This window comes from Mauremys mutica, chromosome 2 (genome assembly GCF_020497125.1).
Source record: "Mauremys mutica isolate MM-2020 ecotype Southern chromosome 2, ASM2049712v1, whole genome shotgun sequence".
Classification (NCBI taxonomy): domain Eukaryota; kingdom Metazoa; phylum Chordata; order Testudines; family Geoemydidae; genus Mauremys; species Mauremys mutica.
The window spans coordinates 138,585,487-138,606,910 of record NC_059073.1 but is presented as its reverse complement, the minus strand read 5'-3'; the positions used below and the strand labels follow the sequence as shown (position 1 = coordinate 138,606,910).

General features: G+C 42.8%; 1 pseudogene; it reads left to right on the top strand.

The window, feature by feature from the left end:
* The first annotated feature begins 9,106 nt into the window (after nt 1-9,106).
* LOC123363208 lies at nt 9,107-15,929 on the top strand (annotated as a pseudogene).
* Nucleotides 15,930-21,424: the final 5,495 nt, after the last annotated feature.

The following is a 21,424-nucleotide window of genomic DNA, read 5'->3' as shown; positions in this document are numbered from 1 at the left end:
ATTTTTGCAGGAACAATAAAACTAGAATTATAGGCTCCCCTTGAAGTGAATGGCAAAACTCCTATTGACTTCAGCTAGGACAGGCTTGGGCCCTCCTATGAGCCAATTTCAAAGGCTCGACACATAGTTTATTTTTTACATTGCGTGTGGGCCCTGCTCCTGCACATGGATCTGTGCTGGTTTGAAACTTATGCCCCAAACCTGGATATCTGCTTCTGCTGAAAAAGGTCCACCATTTATTTGTAGTGTGGGAGAGGGAGTGGAGGGTTTCAAACAGACCCAAGAAACTCAGTCTCTTAAATAACATAAATGTGGACAATGGGAGACTATGGCACAACCACGCACATGGGCAATGGCTAGTGCGGATGTACCTTTATGGTGCATTTACGCTTGGAGCTGGGGGCGTGATTCCCAGCTCAAGGAGACATCCTGGCAATAACTCCCATCCAGCTAGCACTCAGCAGCGGGATAGGCTAGCTTCTCTGAATATGTGCCTATGGTCTTGCATGGGTATGTATGCCCAGCGGCTAGCCACTCCCACCACTACTCAGGTTATGCCTTGCATAATGGAGTCCTGGCCTTGAATGGGACCTGTACGTCCTACTGTAATAAATAATATATTGCCTCTTCTCCCAAGACATGGCTTATTCGCTGCTTGACAGAAGCTCAATTTCAAGCATAAAGAACCATTTTTATTATTACAGTCCTTGCTAACACTCTATGCTGTACTGTATCTTTAAATAAACCTGGTCCACTGTGTCAAAAATATGTAGCTCAAGGGTTTCTTACATGCACAGTAAGTTAGTCATCCTGTGGTGATGTGTTGCAAGGTTACACCCAGTTTCTTTTAGAAAAACCCAAGCCCTTCACTAAAAAGATGTCTTGCATTTGTTTCCAAGAGCTGCTCACAGTATTTTTATGATGGCCATACCTTTATTCGGACAAACACATCTAAAGCAATGAATGTCAGAGGCAGTGTGGTTTGACGCTTAGAGTTGGAACTGGTTGTGGTAACTCTTACCAGCAGCTCGGAGATGGAGTGTGTTTAATGACTGGCGCAAGAGACAAAGGTTTACATTACAGGAAAAAAAGATATGCAAGTCAGAACTAGTTAAATAGTTTATTCTTTATATAAACACCAACTCAGCTATGTGCTAGGTGGTTGACGTGTGGCATATGTAAGAAGACAATATCCTTGCCCCTAAAATCATATAGTTCCAGGCCCTAAAAGATTCATCAGACCAGATCCTCACAGAAGTGCAAAGCACCTTACAAGATAATGTCCATTACCATGGGATGTGAGCATCGTACGAAATTATGAGAATGGATGAAGATCAAGTGTGTAGAACACCTTTCCTTCTCCTACTGTACATAACTAATCTGAGCACGTAGAAGGGTTTTGCAAATCCTTGAACTCCATAAGATTCACCCATCCCACCTTAGGAAGCTTCATTTTGTAAAATACTTTGAGATTCTTTGCCAATGCGATCAGATGCTCAACCATGCTAGGTTTGGACTTGAAGCAGCTGACAAGAATGGGATAAGGGATCATAATAATAATGGTAACTCCAGATCTTTCTGCTGTCTGGTATTCAAAATGTCCCCTGATGTAATTTAGAGCAGCCTTCCCCACCCCCTGACATTCTCCCTTCTGAGAAAGAGCAATTGTCAATTGCTCCTGGAGGCCAGTCTTACTCTTGCTTTCCTGTGCTGGACCAAGAATCTGGCCAAAAGTGCTTGTAGCAGTGGACAATCTTGATCAATGCTTCAAGCTAACCATTCTTCTTGCTGATGCAGTGTGTTACATTTGAGTGAACATTCAACTCAGTTTCAATGCTCCTCCCTAGGATATCCTTAGATAGTGGATAATGTCTGTTTCTTTCTGAGTAAGGCGGCCCTGTTTCTTATCACACGGACTACACTTTTATCTTTGAAGTGACTTTCTGTACTGTCAGAGAACAGAAGAGGGAGGGAGAAATATTTTGTAGACAACAAGGGCTCCATTTTGAAAAGTGCTCGGTTCCCACAGTTGGGCTCAGCTTATCAAAAAAGGCACCAAACCAAGTGTCCAGATTTTCAGTATAGCTCAGCATTCTGGCTATATGCCTGGGTGCTGAGCTCTTTTGAAAGTCTGGCCCTTACTTAGGTGCTTAAGTGGGAGCTGATTTTTTTTTTAAATGACTCACGAAGTGTAGTATGTTCAACCCTCTACTGCTACCTAGCGTCATCGGTGTCAGGTAACTTTGGCTGTGTGCTGGTGTCAAACATTATAATGATGACAACTTTTTTCAAGGTGTTTAAGATTCTGCCCCTGTGTTCCAATGGGGGCAAGGAAAATGTTTGGCAGCAAGTGGAAAACCAAAAGCAAAACACAACTGGTGAATAAACAGTAACTAGCGTTGGTGTTTCTATTAGTGAAATAGGAAAAGTTGGTGAATTTTTCATTAAATGTAAGGATTCATCAGCATCCGTGCTGTACATAGTGAACAGTCTCAGATGGATCTCCTTCCTCTCAGTAAAGAGTCCTGTGGCACCTTATAGACTAACAGACATATTGGAACATAAGCTTTCGTGGGTGAATACCCACTTCGTCGGGTGCATGTAGTGGGTATTCATCCACGAAAGCTCATGCTCCAATACATCTGTTAGTCTATAAGGTGCCACAGGACTCTTTGCTGCTTTTACAGATCCAGACTAACACGGCTACCGCTCTGATACTTGACTTCCTCTAAGTGTGTGTTTTTGGCTTAGAAAAATGACTCTGTTCAAGTAACATCTTCACGCATTTGCTCCCTGTGGGTCTTTAGTCATATCTGCTCAATTTTTTTAAAGTTATATCACTGCTTAACCAAGATAGCTATGGAAGAGTGAGCTGGAGTCTATTCTCTCAACAGAACTGTAGGCTAAGTTCTGATTGAAGTTACACCAGACATGCATTTGGCCCACCTACACTAATTTAGCAATGTAGAAGGATGGTCTGGTGGTTGAGATACTGGATTGGGACTAAGGAGCTTTACATTCAGCTCCTGGTTCCCAGTGTGATCATAGCCCAAGGCACTTTAGAGTTTGATTTTAAGAGGTGTTGATCCTTTGTAACTCCCCTTAACCTCAACTAGCCCCTAATCTCTCTGTGTCTCAGTTCCCCACCTGTAAAACTGGGGATTAATAGTCTCTCTCTGTCTCCACAGGGGTGTTGTGAACATATATTCATTAATGGTTCTGAGCTACTCAGGCTCAGATCCTCAAAGGAATTTAGGTTCCTAACTTGCATTGATTTCAATCAAAGGTAGACCCAGATCCTCGAAGATATTGACACTCCTCAGTTACTATTGTGATGGGACCACATAAGTATCTAGATAATAGAATTTATATCACCTCTGAATATGGCCCAATGGTCCCCAAGAAAGACACTTACCTAGCTTAATACGAAGCACCCTTTCCAGGCAGATTTTCAAAGTTTCTGTGCAACTTTAATTTTTCTTGCTTTCTTTTTTTTTTTTGCTGAGGGGAAATTTTATAATCATTGTCTTCCAGGAACAAGAAGATACTCTCTGCAGGAGCAAAACTGTTCTTTTCCTGTGAATCACTGAGCTAAAGGGCAGATAGTAAATGTTGTGGGCAGTATGTCAGATCTCCATTACCTGGATGTTTGATTGCAGGGCTGGAACTCATTGCCTGCAAGATAACCCGGCTACGAAGGAGACAGGGAGACATGGGTTTTACTCCCAGCTCAGTCATTGACTTGCTTTGCAACTATGGACAATTCACTGCCCCTCATGGGCCTGGGGACAATGATACCTACTTGTATTGTACAGATACCAAGGTATTGTACAGAGAGTTCATTCCAAGGATTGGGATATTGTAAAACTGTGGGTTTAGACAAGGGCAGTGGTTGGCTTCAACGGTTCAAAATGTTTAGAAATGTGCTGCTCTTTCCAATAGAAATTAAAAGCTAAAAAAGCACATACATTTCCAGCGTGTATGAAAAGGCAATTTTTTTATTACTTATATTTAAAAAAAAATCAGACTAACAACTATTATGATGTTAGTCTGATTTTTTTTAAATATAAATCATAAAAAGTAAAGGTTGAATTTTGTGTGGATTTACTTCCCAGGCAATTACATTGTAGTCAATCCTAGTCAGTGAAGAATGTGGCCAACTATTTCTGTTGCCTTTTCATACGCGCTGGAAATTTACGTGCTTTTTTAGCTTTTAATTTCTATTCGAAAGAGCAGCACATTTCTAAACATTTTGAACCGTTGAAGCCAACCGCTGCCCTCGTTTAAACCCATAATTTTACAATATCCCAATCCTTGGAAAGAACTCCCTGTACAATACCTTGGAATGCCTCTATAACACGATCTCCCTTGAGCTAATCCACTGTTGTAGTTTAACCAAAAGGCGGAAGGAGTGTGATTCTAGTGCCCCACTCTGTTAGAATTAAGAACTACAAATGCTAAAGAATAAATACCTTCCATTGTTTGCAGTGTTGTTGCAACCCTGTTGGTCTCCCAGGGTATTAGAGAGGTGAAGTAGAGCTCTGTGTAGCTCAGAAGCTTGTCTCTTTCACTAAGGGTACGTCCATACTACCCGCCCGGGTCGGCGGGTAGCGATCGACTTCTCGGAGTTCGATATATCGCGTCTCATCTAGACGCGATATATCGAACTCCGAACGCGCTCCCGTCGACTCCGGAACTCCACCACTGCAAACGGTGGTGGCGGAGTCGACAGGGGAGCCGCGGACTTCGATCCCGCGCCGTGAGGACGGGTAAGTACTTCGAACTAAGGTACTTCGAGTTCAGTTACGCTATTTGCGTAGCTGAACTTGCGTACCTTAGTTCGAACCCCCCCCCAGTGTAGACCAGGCCTAACAGAAGTTGGTCCAATAAAAGATGTTGTCTCGCTAAAGACCCAGCTTGTCTCGCTAAAGAATAAACACAACTGCCGTCTTTCCTTCCTGTCTAACCTGACAGCAAGATACTAATACTGTGTACAGAATATTCCTTATATTTCACTATTTACCTATCTCCTCCTAGGGTGACCAGATAACAAGTGTGAAAAATCCAGACTTTTGGGGGGGTGGGTGGGTATAGTTGCCCATATAACACGAAGCCCCTTGCAGTCTGTACTTTAAGAGGACAATTGGCAGTGTCGTGGCTTCTTTAAGGAGCACTGGCTGGTAGCAGCTCTCCTCCCAAAAGGCTGTCATGATGGTAAGGATTGTTTGTACTTAGTAGTTCCCTCTGGCCCCATAATCCCTGTATCCTCGTAACCCCATGCTATGGCAAGGGGTGTTATAGGAGTTGCTACACTAGCCCTAAGCATCCTGGGGATTCCTCCATGCCAAGGAAATACTCAGGCAGCTGGTGAAGATGGTTTTTAGCCTGATTTTTATTGCCAAAGTGGTACAAAGCAGACAGAAAAGCGACCAGGATCTAGCCCACGAGATCTTTCCTCTGAGGATTTCAAAGTTCTTCCCAAACATTAAAGACAAGTTCATATTATTATACCCATTATACAGACAGGTAAACTGGGCCATAGAAAGGTTAATTGTGATCAGGAGGCTAGCAGAACAGAGCTGGACATTGTCAATCTAAATGGATTCTCCTGTCTCTCCTCTTTTCCATCTGCATCCTTGGTTTTTGGAGATTTGGTCAGAGGTTTATGGAAGCCTTATCAGCAGCTCCAACAATAACCACAAGTTTGACATCATTGTGCAAGACCTAGTAGTTATAATGGTAAAGGATCCAAAACAAGAGAGAATAAGGATGGTTTTATGGCTAAGGCATGGGACTGGGACTCTAGAGACCTGGGTTTAGTTCCTCAATCTACCACAAGCTTCTTATGTGACCTTGGGAGAGACATTTGACCACTCAGTTCCTCATCTGTAAAATGGGTATAAATAATGCTTCCTTTGTCTGCCTTGTGGATTTAGGGTCAGGGGTTGTCTCTTATTCTGTGCTAGTAGAGCACCTAGCACAGTAAGGTCAGATCAAACTCCAGTTTACAGGCTGGGAGCACTGTATGTCTCACTGTAAATGTAGAGCATAATAAGCATTCTGTGTGGCAGAGCTTGGCTATCCTTTCATTGGAGGGGGTAACGGCACTATGAAATGGCCATGGTCAAAAGAATAACATGGACATCAGATGCTAGGAATTAATATGATATCAGCTATGTCTCAGTGTTCTACAATTAGAGTCTGAAAAGGAATCTTACCAGGAAAGCGATGAAGCTCTAATACTTGAGTCATTTAATGTTGGCACAGCTCTAAGGAATATACCGCAAACTGCAAACTGCACTGGCAGGGCAAGGAATGGTCTAGATGATCTAACAGCTCTTTTAAATCTCTGGTTGCGTTGATTCTAGCGTATGGAATCCACTTATTAAAGCTACCAGCTGAACCTGCCTTAATTTTAATACACGGGCTGCCATTTTGAAGGTTCACAGGTCTTTGACGGTGAAGGCCAGGAGCTGACTTAGGCCAGACAATGTGGCGATAGAGATAATAATAAAAAGCTAACACAGTGCAATATACAAACACACCTGTGCAAAATGAATGTTAGAAACCAGTGTTTCAACATGTTCTACCTGTACATATTTGCTTTATATAATAATACTTAGCTCATATCTGTGGATCTCCAAGCACTTTACAAAGGTGGATAGGTATTGTTACATCCATTTCACGGGTCATTTTACTACCCCGTGACAGAAATCTACAATTATATAATAATGCTACTTTATACTGAACCTCACTGGAAACACAAGTGCTAATTTCTCTCTCCAGTAAGCTGCTAAAACATAGGCACCATGCATTATCAAAGTGCTACAGAGATGTTTCTCTAGTGCGATTTAGCTCCCACTTACATTATGTTTCAGGCAATATTGTCTTTTGGTATCATCCATTTAAAGAAACACATGATTTCACAGTTAATTTAGAACCATCCCAGATGCTGTTAAATCATTTAGTGGCCTGTTGCCTCTACTGAAATGTTAAATTAGCACTAAAGATTACGGTCAAACATATCCAATGGAAACCTAGTCGGCCAGATCCTGAGCTGGTGTACATCAGCGTAGCTCTATTGGAGTCAATGGCGCCCCCCTGTTTTATACCAGCTGAGGATGTATTTACCTTTCATTCGGTCTTTTTCCACAATTTCCACAGCTATTAATCTTTCATTCTACCAGGGCCTGACTCCTTCAAAGCCCAGCTTCTCCCCATATCTGATCCCAGTCTTTTGGACCACAAGTTATCTGAAGCAGGGATTGCTGTGTGTTTCCTTAGTGCCCAACACAGTGCTACCATCATATAATACTAAATAATAATCCCGAGCACCGAGTGGTAAGGTTGAACTCAAAACATAGAAGGGTTGGAGCAGCAGATACAAGGCTTGTCTTTACCTCGTTGTTAGCTGGAGTTACCTCCAAAACAATAAAAACATCTATGATTCTATCATAGAGGATGATTTAGTTGGTGTTGGTCCTGCTTTGAGCAGAGGGTTGGACTAGATACCTCCTGAGGTCCCTTCCAACCCTGATATTCTATGATTCTAATACTGAACCACCACAGAGCCATTGTATTAGCAGCACAGAGTAGCTGCAACCCCACTGGATTACTAGCTTGAGCACTGGCAGCACTTGAGTTTTGCCCCACACTCCCACCTGGGTCAGCCAGCTCAAGTTTAAAGTACAGCCTAAGGCAAACTAGAGATTTGCGTGTGTGGACAGGAGCTGGGTTAGGGGCAACACTTGAGTTATATCTCGAGTTAAAACTTCAGTGAATACAAACCCACAGCCCGTATCATCTAGCTCCCAATGGATCCATGGAATGAAGAGACCCATTGATTGTGTCCCAGTTCTGCATGTGGGGCCTGATCTAAAGCTCACTGAAGTCTACGGGAAGAATCCCATTGACTTCAACAGGCTTTGAATCAGACCCTTAATGCTCCCTTATGCATGGAGGTAGGGGAATATACTTCTGGGATCTTTTCCAAGGCAGGCAGTGGTATTACATCCTACAGGTTAAAGCCCCTTTGTTCATAGGGATATCCAGGGTTTGGCCTAGTCTGAATCCCCTCTTGCTTTTCTTAGTTGCCATAGTATGAAAATCTCATTGGATTGGGATGGCTAGGTTCTCATAGAAATGGATTTCCCATCTCTCCCTTTAGTAACTCGGTACTGGAGATTGTGTGTTCACAGAAGATTTGCAAGGATGCCAGCATCCAAAGCATATTTTGCAAGGTTTTCCTGGCATATCTGCTCCCATAGATGTTGTTTTCTTGGACAGAGGAAACCGACATATCTATTTCCTCAGTAATAATTTAGTGGGTTTGCGGTCTTCTGATTTCATAAGTATGCTTTCTTTGATCACAAAAAAGCCCTGGTGTCTTATTTTTTATGAAGAAATTATTTTTGTTCATAGAAATATTTGACACTTTGGGATGGAAAAATCAGAAAGCTCATAGAGATAAATATTGTCTTTGCAGTTAGCTGTTTAAAGCTCTCAATCATTTACCCTCCAAATGGTTATCTGATCCCATTTTTTAAACGACAACATTTTGCCTAGCTGCTCTCCTTATTGCCTGTGGGGAGTGCATCTATGCTTAACTTATCTATCCATGTATCTAGCTCTCATCTGTGTATATAGCATATGGATCTATCTAGATCTCACTGGTATATATAGCTCTAGCTAGCTCTTACCTCTCTGCCCAGCTCTAACCTGTGCCTATAGATCTAGCTAGAACTGGAAAGGAACCTGACAGGTGTTTGGGGATTTTTAAGAGCAAGTTGGATAATGATGGAGATTCCACAACCTCCCTAGACAATTTATTCCAGTGCTTAACCACCCTAACAGTTAGGAAGTTTTTTGTAATGTCCAACCTAAACTTCCCTTGCTGCAAATTTGATCTCACCTGCATAGATAGATCGAGGGATCTATGTAAACCTAATAGTATTTGTATAGTGCCAAGATGTCTGGGTGTATGGGGTGCCCAGGGAGGGGTAGTACCTCTGATGGGGGGACTTGTCGTACCCCTTCGGGGGTAGTCCGTCCACTTTGGTCCCCACCTGTCACTCAGCTCTCACCTGTGGCTCCAAGTAGCTGCAGCATGCGCAGTGGCCACACCCTGGGCAATGGCTTTGACAGGCTGGCCAAACCAGGTGAGTGTAACTGATGGGACTCAAACCCTCAGTGAATTAGGGATATGCCTACCCGCATGCGACGTCAGCTCCGGCGGACTGGGCAAAAGAGATCACTATGATCCAACGGCCAAGAAGGTGGTTCTGCAACACTTTGTGAAAGCGAAGGGCTTGACGAGGCACAAAAGACGTCAAGGCCATCCACTGCAACCAAAGAAGTTACCAGTTGTGACGATTTTTCGTACCATTGGTGTTTGGCTTCTAAGGTCGAGAGAGTGGGATTGCTCCCGTGCAACGGCTCTACCACTTAAAAAGCTTTCACGCACAGGTCCTGTGCAAATCATCAAACATCATCATACCACCCAAGTCCCGTGGCGATGGAGGAGAGGCAAAGCGACAGGTGGAGGTTACCACTGGGAGTCGTAGTCCCAATCCTGCACGCAGGCGGCCTGTGGATAGGTGGTCATCCAGCTCTGTACTTGGGGCAGCAGAGATGCCCGCAGGGGCGGCTCCAGGCCCCAGCACGCCAAGCGCGTGCTTGGGGCGGCATGCCGCAGGGGGCGCTCTGCCGGTCGCCGGGAGGGCGGCAGGCAGCCAGGCAGCCAGCCTTCGGCGGCACGCCTGCGGGAGGTCCACTGGAGCCGCGGGACCGGTGACCGGCAGAACGCCCCCCGCGGCATGCCGCCGTGCTTGGGGCAGCGAAATGTCTAGAGCTGCCCCTGGTTGCCCGGCAGCATTCCAGGCGTCTGAGCAGCCCTCTTTAGGACAGCACTGCTCACCCTAGTAAGGGAGGGGCCTAGAAAAGGTGGCCTAAAAATTATCTTCCCTTCAACAGCTGGCCAGCAAGCCGCGGCTGGCAGTTTAACCCAATCTGCAGCTGAAACCAAAAGAAAAATTTGAGAAAATTTACCATTGGAGTATGGAATGTTCGTACCCTCATGGATCGAGAAGCTGTTGCAAGACCTGAGAGAAGGACAGCTCTCATTGCTCGAGAACTAGCCCACTACAACATCAATATAGCCGCATTAAGCGAAACAAGATTGCCTGGGGAAGGTCTCTTGAGTGAACCAGGAAGTGGTTACACCTTCTTCTGGAAGGGTAAGACTGAGACAGAGGACAGAATACATGGAGTTGGTCTGGCAATAAAAACCTCATTGATGCATCAACTCCCAGACTTTCCAGTGGGTATCAATGAAAGATTGCTGAAACTACGCTTCCCACTAAATGCCAAACGTCATGCCACCATCATTAGTGCATATGCACCCACTCTATCATGCTCTGACAACTCAAAGGAACAATTCTATGAAGATCTCGACAGACTGATCAAGGCCACACCTGTAATAGACAAACTACTCCTACTTGGAGATTTCAACGCCCGAGTCGGGGCTGACAACGAGAACTGGAAAGGAGTAACCGGGCCACATGGTGTAGGCAAAATGAACAGCAATGGACTACTCCTTTTGAGCCTTTGTTCTGAAAATGACCTGACCATTACCAACACTCTGTTTCGACAAGCGGATAAATACAAAACAACGTGGATGCACCCTAGGTCCAAACAGTGGCATCTGATAGATTATGCCATTGTCAGAAGGTGAGACATCCGAGACGTAATGATCACCAGAGTAATGCGAGGCACAGAGTGCTGGACAGACCACAGATTAGTCAGGATGTTTCTCCAACTTTACATCGCTCCCTCTCGGCACAAACGCCCTAAGCATGTGCGACCTACTTTCAACATAGCCAAACTGAAGGATGCTCAATGTTTCAACAACTTTCAGAAGAGTCTTGATGACAAACTGACATCCCACGGACAACTGATCGGTACTGCAACTGAAAAGTGGGACCAGTTCAAGCAGATGGTGACTGACACAGCAATAACATCTCTTGGACCAAAGAAAAGAACACATCAGGATTGGTTTGATGAGAACCAAGAAGAAATATGCTCAGCTCTGGAAGTAAAGAGAAAAGCCTTTAATCGAATGGCAGAATGATCCCTCCTCAGTCTCCAAACGGGGCCATTTCAAGTACTTTCAGAGCAAAACACAGAAAGACCTCCGTCAGATACAAGACAACTGGTGGGAGAGCAAAGCCAAAGAAATCGAGCACTATGCTGAGACCCACAACTCAAAGATATTCTTCAGTGCTATTAAGACTGTCTATGGACCTTCTAAACTAAGGACCACCCCACTGCTCTCATCAGACAACACAACGCTGATTAAAGATAAAGAAGGCATCAACAAAAGATGGCAAGAACACTTTAGCAACCTTCTCAATAGACCATCAACCGTGAATAATAACGTCCTCAATGAAATTCCACAACAACCTGCTCTGAAAGATCTTGACTCTTTGCCCACTATAGATGAAATTAAGAAAGCTGTTAGCCAGATGAGTTCAGGAAAAGCTCCTGGAAAAGATGGGATACCAGCAGAGATATACAAAGCAGCAGGTCCAGCAGCACTAGCAGCGTTACACAGCGTGATCATCAGCATCTGGGAGGATGAAAACATACCACAGGACCTCCATGACGCTACTATTGTCTCTCTTTTCAAGAACAAAGGCAGCAAAGCAGAATGTGGAAATTATAGAGGCATATCCCTTCTCTCCGTTGGAGGGAAAATCATCGCCCGCATCATCTTGAACTGCCTAATAGCCAGTATTTCCAAGGCAAATCTACCTGAAAGTCAATGTGGTTTTCGACCTGGCCGGAGCACAGTCGACATGGTGTTTGCTGTCAGACAAATACAAGAGAAGTGCATTGAACAGAACATGCACCTGTATGCTGTCTTCATAGATCTGACAAAGGCGTTTGATATCGTCAACAGGGAAGCCCTTTGGACTATTCTAACATGACTTGGCTGCCCAAGAAAATTTGTCTAGATTATACGCCTTTTTCATGACAGCATGACAGGCAAAGTATTGTTGGATGGAGCCACATCTGCCCCCTTCAGCATCACCAACGGCGTGAAACAAGGATGTGTTCTCGCTCCTGTCTTATTTAACCTGTTCTTCGCATGCGTCCTCAACCATGCAATGAAGGATCTGGATCGAGGTATATATTTGAAATACCGGCACGATGGTTCACTTTTTGACCTCCGTCGCCTGAATGCAAAGACTAAGACAGTGCAGAAACTCCTTCTTGAGGCACTCTTTGCCGACGACTGTGCCCTCATGCTCACACTGAAAATGATCTTCAGCACATTGTCAACAATTTTGCTGAGGCCTCGCAACTCTTCGGACTAACTATCAGCCTCGGAAAGACAGAAGTTCTCCATCAACCTGTACCTGGATCAAATGCTTCTGTCCCAAGTATCTCCATTGATGGCACTCAGTTTAAAGTAGTGGAGAACTTTAAATACCTGGGTAGTGTCATATCCAGTGATGGATCCCTGGATAATGAGATCAACGCACAAATATCCAAAGCAAGCCAGGCACTTGGCTATCTGTGTGTCAAAGTTTTAAACCACCACAACATCCGGATGTCAACAAAACTGCTTGTGTACAGAGCTGCTGTTCTTTCATCTCTTTTGTACGGGTGTGAAACATGGACACTATATAGGCATCACATCAAACAGCTCGAAACATTTCACATGCATTGCCTCCGCAACATCATGAAGATCCGCTGGCAAGACAAAGTGCCCAATCTTGAGGTCCTTGAGAGAGCCCAGATGACAAGCATCGAAATGATGATCATGAAGTCACAGCTACATTGGATCGGTCATGTCAGCCGCATAGATGCCAACAGAATCCCCCGCCAGCTTCTCTATGGTGAGCTCTTCCAGGGCATCCGGCATATAGGTCGTCCACGAAAATGTTACAAGGACACCATTGTTGCAATCCTATACATAGTTATGGCTCTGTATGGCCAATTGTCGGTCCACAGCCATCTTGTTCTGCTAAAAGGACAAGGCAGCCTCCATCTTGGACCAGGTTCTTGTTCCACAGGAGAGGGCAGAGACCTAATTCTGCCCAGCAACACCGTGGTGTCGTGTGCAACCCTGAGGTGTGGTGTGCAACATTCTAGTGTTGTGTGCATTTTCTAGTGTTGTGTGCTCTTTTCTGCCTGGTCATCTAGGGGTCAGGCTAGTGCCTTGTGCAGAGATGCCAGTGTGTCGTGTGCAGATCCTGTTGGCGTGGGGGGCAACAGTTCAGAGCCTGAAGGGTGTAGGAGCCAGGGACCAATCAGATGCTGACACGAGTGAGTGAGACCCTTCGAATAAAACTAGGTTTCCCCCCAAAATTTTTGTGGAGTGTTCGCGTGTCAGCTGAAGGGCCTGATCAACCTTTCAGCCAGGGTCTCCTCCCAGTATAGCTAGCTCGTGTCGTGTCGTTTTGGATTCGTTATCGCTTTGGATTTATCGTTTTGGATCTATTTCCATCAGCTCGTCATGCTTCTGGTGTCTGCTCTGCTGGTCAGCTGCGCCTGGAGTGCGGTATTTGCTTTCTAATTTCTGACAGTTTGCTTACCTAGCTTCCCCTTTTTTCCCCCTTCCTAACTCGGTACCAAGTGTGTATACAGTATATGAGAGTTGAATTATTGAGCTCATAATTGCACAGTTGTTTAGTTTGTATAGTTGTTCTGAGTTTTAGTAGATAGTTAACTATAGACTGTTTTAAGTTGTGTGAGTTACTGCTCTGTCTTTGTCTGGAGTGCTTGGTGCTAGGTGCTGTCTCCACCTGAGGATTAGCTGACCAAGGGGTTTCTGTCCCCGCAGTCTGTGTGAGTGGAACCTGCACAATCGCAGCCGCACCACACTCTGGGTAAATCCCTTAGTGTGAAAGCAAGGGCAGTTGAGGCAGTGGCCTGTGGGTCTCTTTTCTGTGTTGCACCGGGCACCGCTCTGACGAACCCGATTTCCATCTTGTGTAATTGGTGTGTCTGCCTACTCAGTGTGAAGCAGTAAGCAGTATAGATTTGTATTGTTAATGATTTTTGGGTGTGTCTGTATTGTTTAATAACATCCCAGCTAAGAATTGCCCCCTCCTCGGCTAACATTGTAACTATCCCCCCAATAAACGCAGCCAGTTGGCTTTAAACTTGATTCTGGTCCAGCCTGGTTTTTCCTCTCCCAATACCAAAGCTGATCGAACTGCAATCGGTTTCGGACAACCATCAAAGCCAATCTGCAGTATAGCAGTATCAAATCCAGGGACCTTGAGGATGCCGCCAGCAACAGAACACAGTGGCATGCAACAGTCAGAAATACCTGCATTGCCTTTGAGGAAGACCGCTGCCGGCGTCTACAAGAGGCATGCGAACAACATCACAGAGCATCAGCAGCGCACAACCCACTGACTGCGAACTTCCCATGCACCATCTGCAGCCAAATGTGCACCTCTAGAATTGGCTTGTATAGCCATCAGAGGGCACACCATGAGACCAACAATAGATGATTTGCTCAGATTTGTCATCATCGGATCGATGGACTACCAAGAAGAAGTGCCAAGATAGTTACACATTCATTTGCATTGGGATTTTATAGCAGGAAGAGAAAACAGGCATTTAATGACAACACTCATTTTCCCCTAGGTCATATCATTTAAACAGCAATCCCCAAAAAATCACAGATGTCTTCCCACCAATTATACTAGGAGATCACCCCACTGACCATTTGGACACAGGTTCTTTCTGGATAGGTGATCTTTTCTTTAAGGGAATCTATTTTTAGAAGTTTGTTGATGCCAAAGGCAGTTTATATCAACCAAACCTCCCATAAAACAGCATTCTGCCAATAAAAGAATAGCAAAACAATGGCTGGACATTTGTGCACCCTATTATTCTAAGAGTTTCTCTTTACGTGATAAAAGAAGTTGCCAGTGTCTGATTCTTAAGTCCCCAAGATTGTCTATTGTGGATCACAAGAAGGAAGGGTCCTTCCTCTAAGTCCATTGATGGCAGAGTACGTGCTTAAGTTTTGGTGTCCTAAGCAGACCTACACAACAAAGAGCTGTTACAGTGAAGGGAAACTTTAACAATAGCTAGGTGAAATTCACTGCAACACTACAGTTGGCTGACAAATAGTGGTCACGAGACACAAAGGAAGAAGTCTAAAAGAGGCATCTGGTTTGCAATTTCTAGCCCTTTAATATCTTGATTCCAAGGCATTCTTCATACCATAAAGGCCCTGATCCTGTGAGTTCCTGATCACCTCCTGGGGGGACTGAGAACACTCAACATTCATTAAGTGGAGTCTCCAAACTGTCTTGATTTCACACATATTTTCTTTTATTTTTCTAAATATAATGATACAGGCTTTCTTAGTTACTACATTCCATGCAAAATACATTATACATACGAGTTTAGCTGTTGCCATTTTGATTTTTCACATGAAAAAAATCAACTTTAACTATTTATTATTTTTTTATTAGTGGATTCTAGATCTTAAATTATTAGTCATTTGACAATAGTACCTGGAGATCCTGACTGGGATCATAGCCCATTTTGCATAATAATCAACCAGAAGGATGTATTATAGAGAGCCTAAGTGACTTGTTGCCCTAGGAGGACACACAAAGTCTGTAGCACATCTAGGAACTGAAGTCAGTGTTCCTAAGTCCCAGGCTAGTGCCTTAACCACAAGACCATCCTTTCTCTCTCTGTGCTTTTTTCTTTTTTTTTTTTAAAGTGTAACCATCAAATCTTGTTTCATACCATTGAGTTCCTAGCTAAAGTTTCCACAACAGTTCTCTCTCAGATAGTGTTTTCTTCAAAAACAACAATCTGTTTTTCGAAAACATAGATATATCTTGAATTCAGATTTAGACTTTTACGGCTTACAGTTTGCATTTTCTTAACTTCTGTTCTCTCTTTTCTTCTCCTCTCCCTCCCGGTGGTATTTTGAGTCATTTTCTTTGATGGTATTATTTAATGGGGGTTGGTAATTTAAACCCAGATTTATCCTGTGGCTGGTGCTAATCTTTTCACCATAAAATACAGCTTTAGTTCGCTACAGTAAACTTGAAACATAACTCTTACAGGCAGTGATGTATCTAGAATAAAGAAGGAAATATGAGCAGAGGTATACAATTTTGCTATGGAATTCAACTCGATAAGATATGGTGTGTTAGTCTTGCAGCATTGTACAGTATCACACATAAAAAACAATTTGCGCTCTTGCTCATAGAAAATTCAGCATCTGCCCAGCTCTGGGAAAGGACAGACATCTGTTTTAGGTAAACCAAGGACCTACACCACCAAATGTGAAATGTACTGCAATCCAGTCTTTTGATTTACACACAATAGCAAGTGTAGATATGGCAAGTTCACAGAGCAATAGTTTAGTAGCTGAAGTATAACTAATGACCCGTGTAACCTACAATGCATCACATTATGCCTTATAAAGGTGCCGGCCTCTTGGGATTATATTTCAGAGTTTCCTGTGTGTCCCTGCTTTGATAGAAGGAAACAATGCAGTGGAAGAAACCAGCAGTACCTTTGTGCAAACCTGCAGCCCTATTGCACAGCTCACTGACACAAGGATTAAGAGGAATGGATGTTCATTGGTTTCTTGTTTTATTTATATATGGGAGAGATTGCTTCTTAAGGACATAAAATACCTCTTTGAACAGGACTGGAGAGAAAGCTCTCACTAATGTGCATTGCGTGGGGAAACTGAGGAACTCATTCTAAAGATGGAATTGTGGTCAAATAAAGACAATAAAGTGAGCAGGGGGGAAGGTGTTTTTAAAAAAAGTTTAAAATTTAGTTATTTTGGGGAAAATTTTAAAAAGCATCCAAGTAACTGAAGAGCCAAAATCCTATTTTCAAAAGTGACTTAGGCACCCAAGGCAAGGTTTTAAAAAGGTGTTTAGGTACCTAAAGATGCTGATAGTCACAATGCGATTTTCAAAAGTGAGTAGGCACCTAACTCCCATTGAAATCATGTATCTTTAGGCATCTAAATACTTACAGATAATCTGTCCCTTATGAGCCTAAGTCTCCCTGCAAGTCAATGGGACGTAAACGCTTAAGCCACTTAGATACTTTTGAAAATGTTACCCTTTGTCTAACTAAATCAATGACACTGAAGAACAATTGCAGAGTACTGTGTTATTTTCACATATTATTACTACATTAATATAGTTTCATGTTTATATAAACAAAATGCAAGGCTGTGTGTCATGCAACAGACCCATTCGTCCCCTGAGCTGTTGCCATCTTGACTGAAGTGGCAAAAAAGAAAGATTTTCAAAGGGATTTGGATGATCAGTTCACCATATGAATGGGTATTAGGCTTCCACATCCCCAAGTGGCTTTGAAAATCTCAGGCTTCAAAGTATATCAGAAATAAATGCCTGATCTGTAGCTTTTGCTCAGGAAACTAGAATCCGATCATCAAAGGTATTTAGGCTCCTAACTTCCAATGAGTTCAATGGAAGGACTGGGCCTTAGTCATGACTTAACTGAGTAGTCACATCAAGTTTAATGGGATTACTCATATGAGTAAGGGCTTCAAGGATCAGGCGGCAAAATCTACCCAATATGTTTAAAAAAAAAAAGAGCTTTCAAGGTTTCTAAAGAATAACAAGGCTGATTCACCATTGAATTAATCTATTTTATGTGGGTATAACTGTCATCTTCAATGACAATATAGATATAACATGGTGGTGAATAGGACACATTGGTTTTGGTAGAGTTTTGTCCCTCTTCCTCAACAGACATCCTAGAAATGAATGGTAGTCATCATTACTTACTTTAGGGAGGTAGGTAGGGGTTTCCAGCTCTGACTAGAGGAGTTGGAATCCAATTCTCTTTTATTTGATTGGAATTGGGAGTCCAGACTCTTAAGACAACTTTGAACAACTCAGCTTTGGGGTATTTTACCTCAGATGAACAGGTTCTGAATGATTAATTTGTTGGCACTAGCCTTTTGAACAGCTTTATATTTCCATTCATGAGTTGATTACAATTTAAAGCTTCACATTTTTTTCCCTCTCCACATCAGGGAAAGAGCTCAGAAACTTCATCTCTGACCTGTGCTGTACCCAGATGACAAGCTCTCTCCTTATTCAAGCACAACTTCCATCAATGCAAACTAAAGCTCCAATCCTGCAATTAGATCTGTATGCAGGGCACAAGCATCAGTGTTAGTTTTGCCTGAGGAAGGAATGCAGGATGCAACCCAGTATTGTTAACTCTTACAAGAGACTTCCATATCTTTTCTGCTGCAAATCCCAGCAGAATACACCCCATTACTCATTTGCACTAATTCGGTGTCATAAAGCTGATGCCTTACTCCCATAAGCCCCAAACGCCAATATTACTGAAATGAGACAAAGTGAGAAATCAACCTCCCAAGTGCTAGACAGCTCAAAGAGCTCACTTCTAAAATCCCTTTTAAAATTCACTCAAGTCCATTTACTGCTGCCACATACAATGACAAAGGTTCCCCTGGGCCAACAGCAAATCTAGCATTTCATCTTATGAAACAGGTACTGCTGAAAGCCTGACTTACTATTATTAATATTAGTATCCTACTGAAGGGGCCAGATCCTCCACTTGTATAAAATTGGCATAACTCCACTGAATCTCCTTCTTCGCTATTTACATTTAATGGATCAAATCCTGGTCTTACCATCCTCTGATTCTTAAAGGTAAACCCACATTTGGAGAGGAAGAATGGTCTAGGGTTAGCATGGCCTTGCAAAATGTTATTTTATGAGCAATTTCTTTGAGCTGGGATTAAAATATAGTTAATCATCCTTAATAATCAGGGTAAAGGATATTGTAGGGCCTGGAACAGGACTCAAGAATTGTGATATCCCATTCCATGCTCTAAAAACCAGATTTCATTTCCCCACTAGATGTGTAAAGGTAAAAGTCTGCTTTGATTGAAACTTGGTGCAATCTTAAGAAAGATCACATATACAGTCTAAAGAAAGACAATTGTAATGGTTTCCAGGTTTATTCAGGCTCTGTTTCCAGTTACTATTGTTCTAAGTGGCCGTAGCAACTGCTAGTTGGGATAGGGTCTTTTCCCCTGATTATTAGTCTATGGCGAGCTGGTTGGTCACATGGCTCTGCTTCCTAGTTTCCAATTGCTAAGGTGTATCAAAACCACATTAACTCATTTTCTAATATTACTTTTCCATGTAAGCAACTGTTGTAGCAGCCCGAGGGATTTGTACAACCGTGAATGGAAGGACTGGTGTTCTGCATGATTCTGAATGGGAGAGGTGGTGTCTAAAACACAGGGTCCATATTAAATTACAGTTCACACTGTGAAAATGCTTGGGAACCCCTGTCCTATCTTACTGAATAACTAGAGTGCAGATAAATGTCTGGTAGCAATTTATCATGGATAAAATAATATTGAGTAGCAACTTATTAGGGGACTTATTATTTTATATCATCCTCCATTAGTTCATTCACTATGGGAAATTAAACTGGTTTTATAATGAGTGAGGTATAATAGAGCTTGGTTAACAAGGGTTATTCTTCCATCAGGAAATTAATGCTGCTGTTGTGTCATACTTCACCCAGCTCTAGAGACATTTGATTGCAAAGGAATAGAAAGTATAATGATTATTAATTACAGAAGTATTCTGTATGCACAAAATGTGAAATAGCAAAGAGGCCAGTGATGGAAGTTAGCTTTAATATCTACAAATAAACGAAGAAAATTATTCTGCAAGCACCCGATAAAAGAATATGGATAAAATCCTGCTCCTATTGAAGTTAACAGGAGTTTTGCCATTGACTTTATAGGGCCAGAATGTCACCTTAGGCCTGCTACATTCAAAGGCCCCAATTCATCTTTGGTGTGACCCTAGGTTAACTTGGTCCTGGACTTGACGACTTCTCAAGGTTCCTTCCAGCTCTACATTTCTAGGATTCTGTGACTGACTCCATTTCAGTGGCATTCCACTAGTGATAAATTTGGCTCCAAAGCTGTAGTTTGGCAGCTTAGACCCACAATCTACTCGTTTACCCTAGTACACATGTGTAGTCACTCTACTAAACGGAGTTATTCCAGATTCACACCCACGTAACAGAGCAGAATTTAGCCCTTAGTTGGCTGGATGGAAGTCAATGTTCAACACAGTTTACTTAGGGTCAGATTCTTTACTGAAGAATGGGGCTGCATGGGCATGTGAGCCGGTGCTGTTTCCAACCTGCTCTAAACCAGAGTTGATAAACTGTATAGGGTCAAAAATTCACCCCTTTCTGTCTTTAATAACAATAACATAATGTAACAATCAGATCAGTCCAGTGTTAGCCGCTCCTCAGGCTCCTCTCTCTGCGTTGTTCTGCCCACATTCTAGATCCTCTCTTTCATGAGAGAGCCACTCCCAGCTCCCTTATATCTGGCTGATGTAAGGAGGCATCTGCCTCCGTGAGACAGCAAAATTCATCTAATGTTCTCTGGCAGAATAAACACTGCTAACAGCACAGTGCATTTTAGGCAAATGCTGCCAGTCTGTAAAAGAGCTCACCTTGGAAAAGCCATTTAGTCTACCCAGATATAGCCCCTCAAATTTGCACCTAAATTCAAACTGTCCTGTCTTCCGATTGTAACACTACCACCCTGTAACATGGATTGAGACTCAGGAGAACTGGGTTCTATTCTTGACCATGTCACTTCATCTCATTATGCCTCAGTCTTTAATAAGGCGCTTAGGGATAATGGACGGATGACAAATGGGAATGAGGATATGGAGGTAGATATTACCACATCTGAGGTAGAAGCCAAACTCGAACAGCTTAATGGGACAAAATCGGAGGGCCCATATAATCTTCATCCAAGAATATTAAAGGAACTGGCACATGAAATTGCAAGCCCATTAGCAAGAATTTTTAATTAATTGGTAAACTCAGGGGTTGTACCATACGACTGGAGAATTGCTAACATAGTTCCTATTTTTAAGAAAGGGAAAAAAAGTGATCTGAGTAACTATAGGCCTGTTAGTTTGACATCTGTAGTATGTAAGGTCTTGGAAAAATTTTTGAAGGAGAAAGTAGTTAAGGACATTGAGGTCAATGATAATTGGGACAAATTACAACATGGTTTTACAAAAGGTAGATCGTGCCAAACCAACCTGATCTTCTTATTTGAGAAGGTAACAGATTTTTTAGACAAAGGAAACACAGTGGATGTAATTTACCTCAATTTCAGTAAGACATTTGACACGGTTCCACATGGGGAATTATTAGTTAAATTGGAAAAGATGGGGATCAATATGAAAATTGAAAGGTGGATAAGGAACTGGTTAAAGGGGAGACTACAACGGGTCATACTGAAGGGTGAACTGTCAGGCTGGAAGGAGGTTATTAGTGGAGTTCCTCAGAG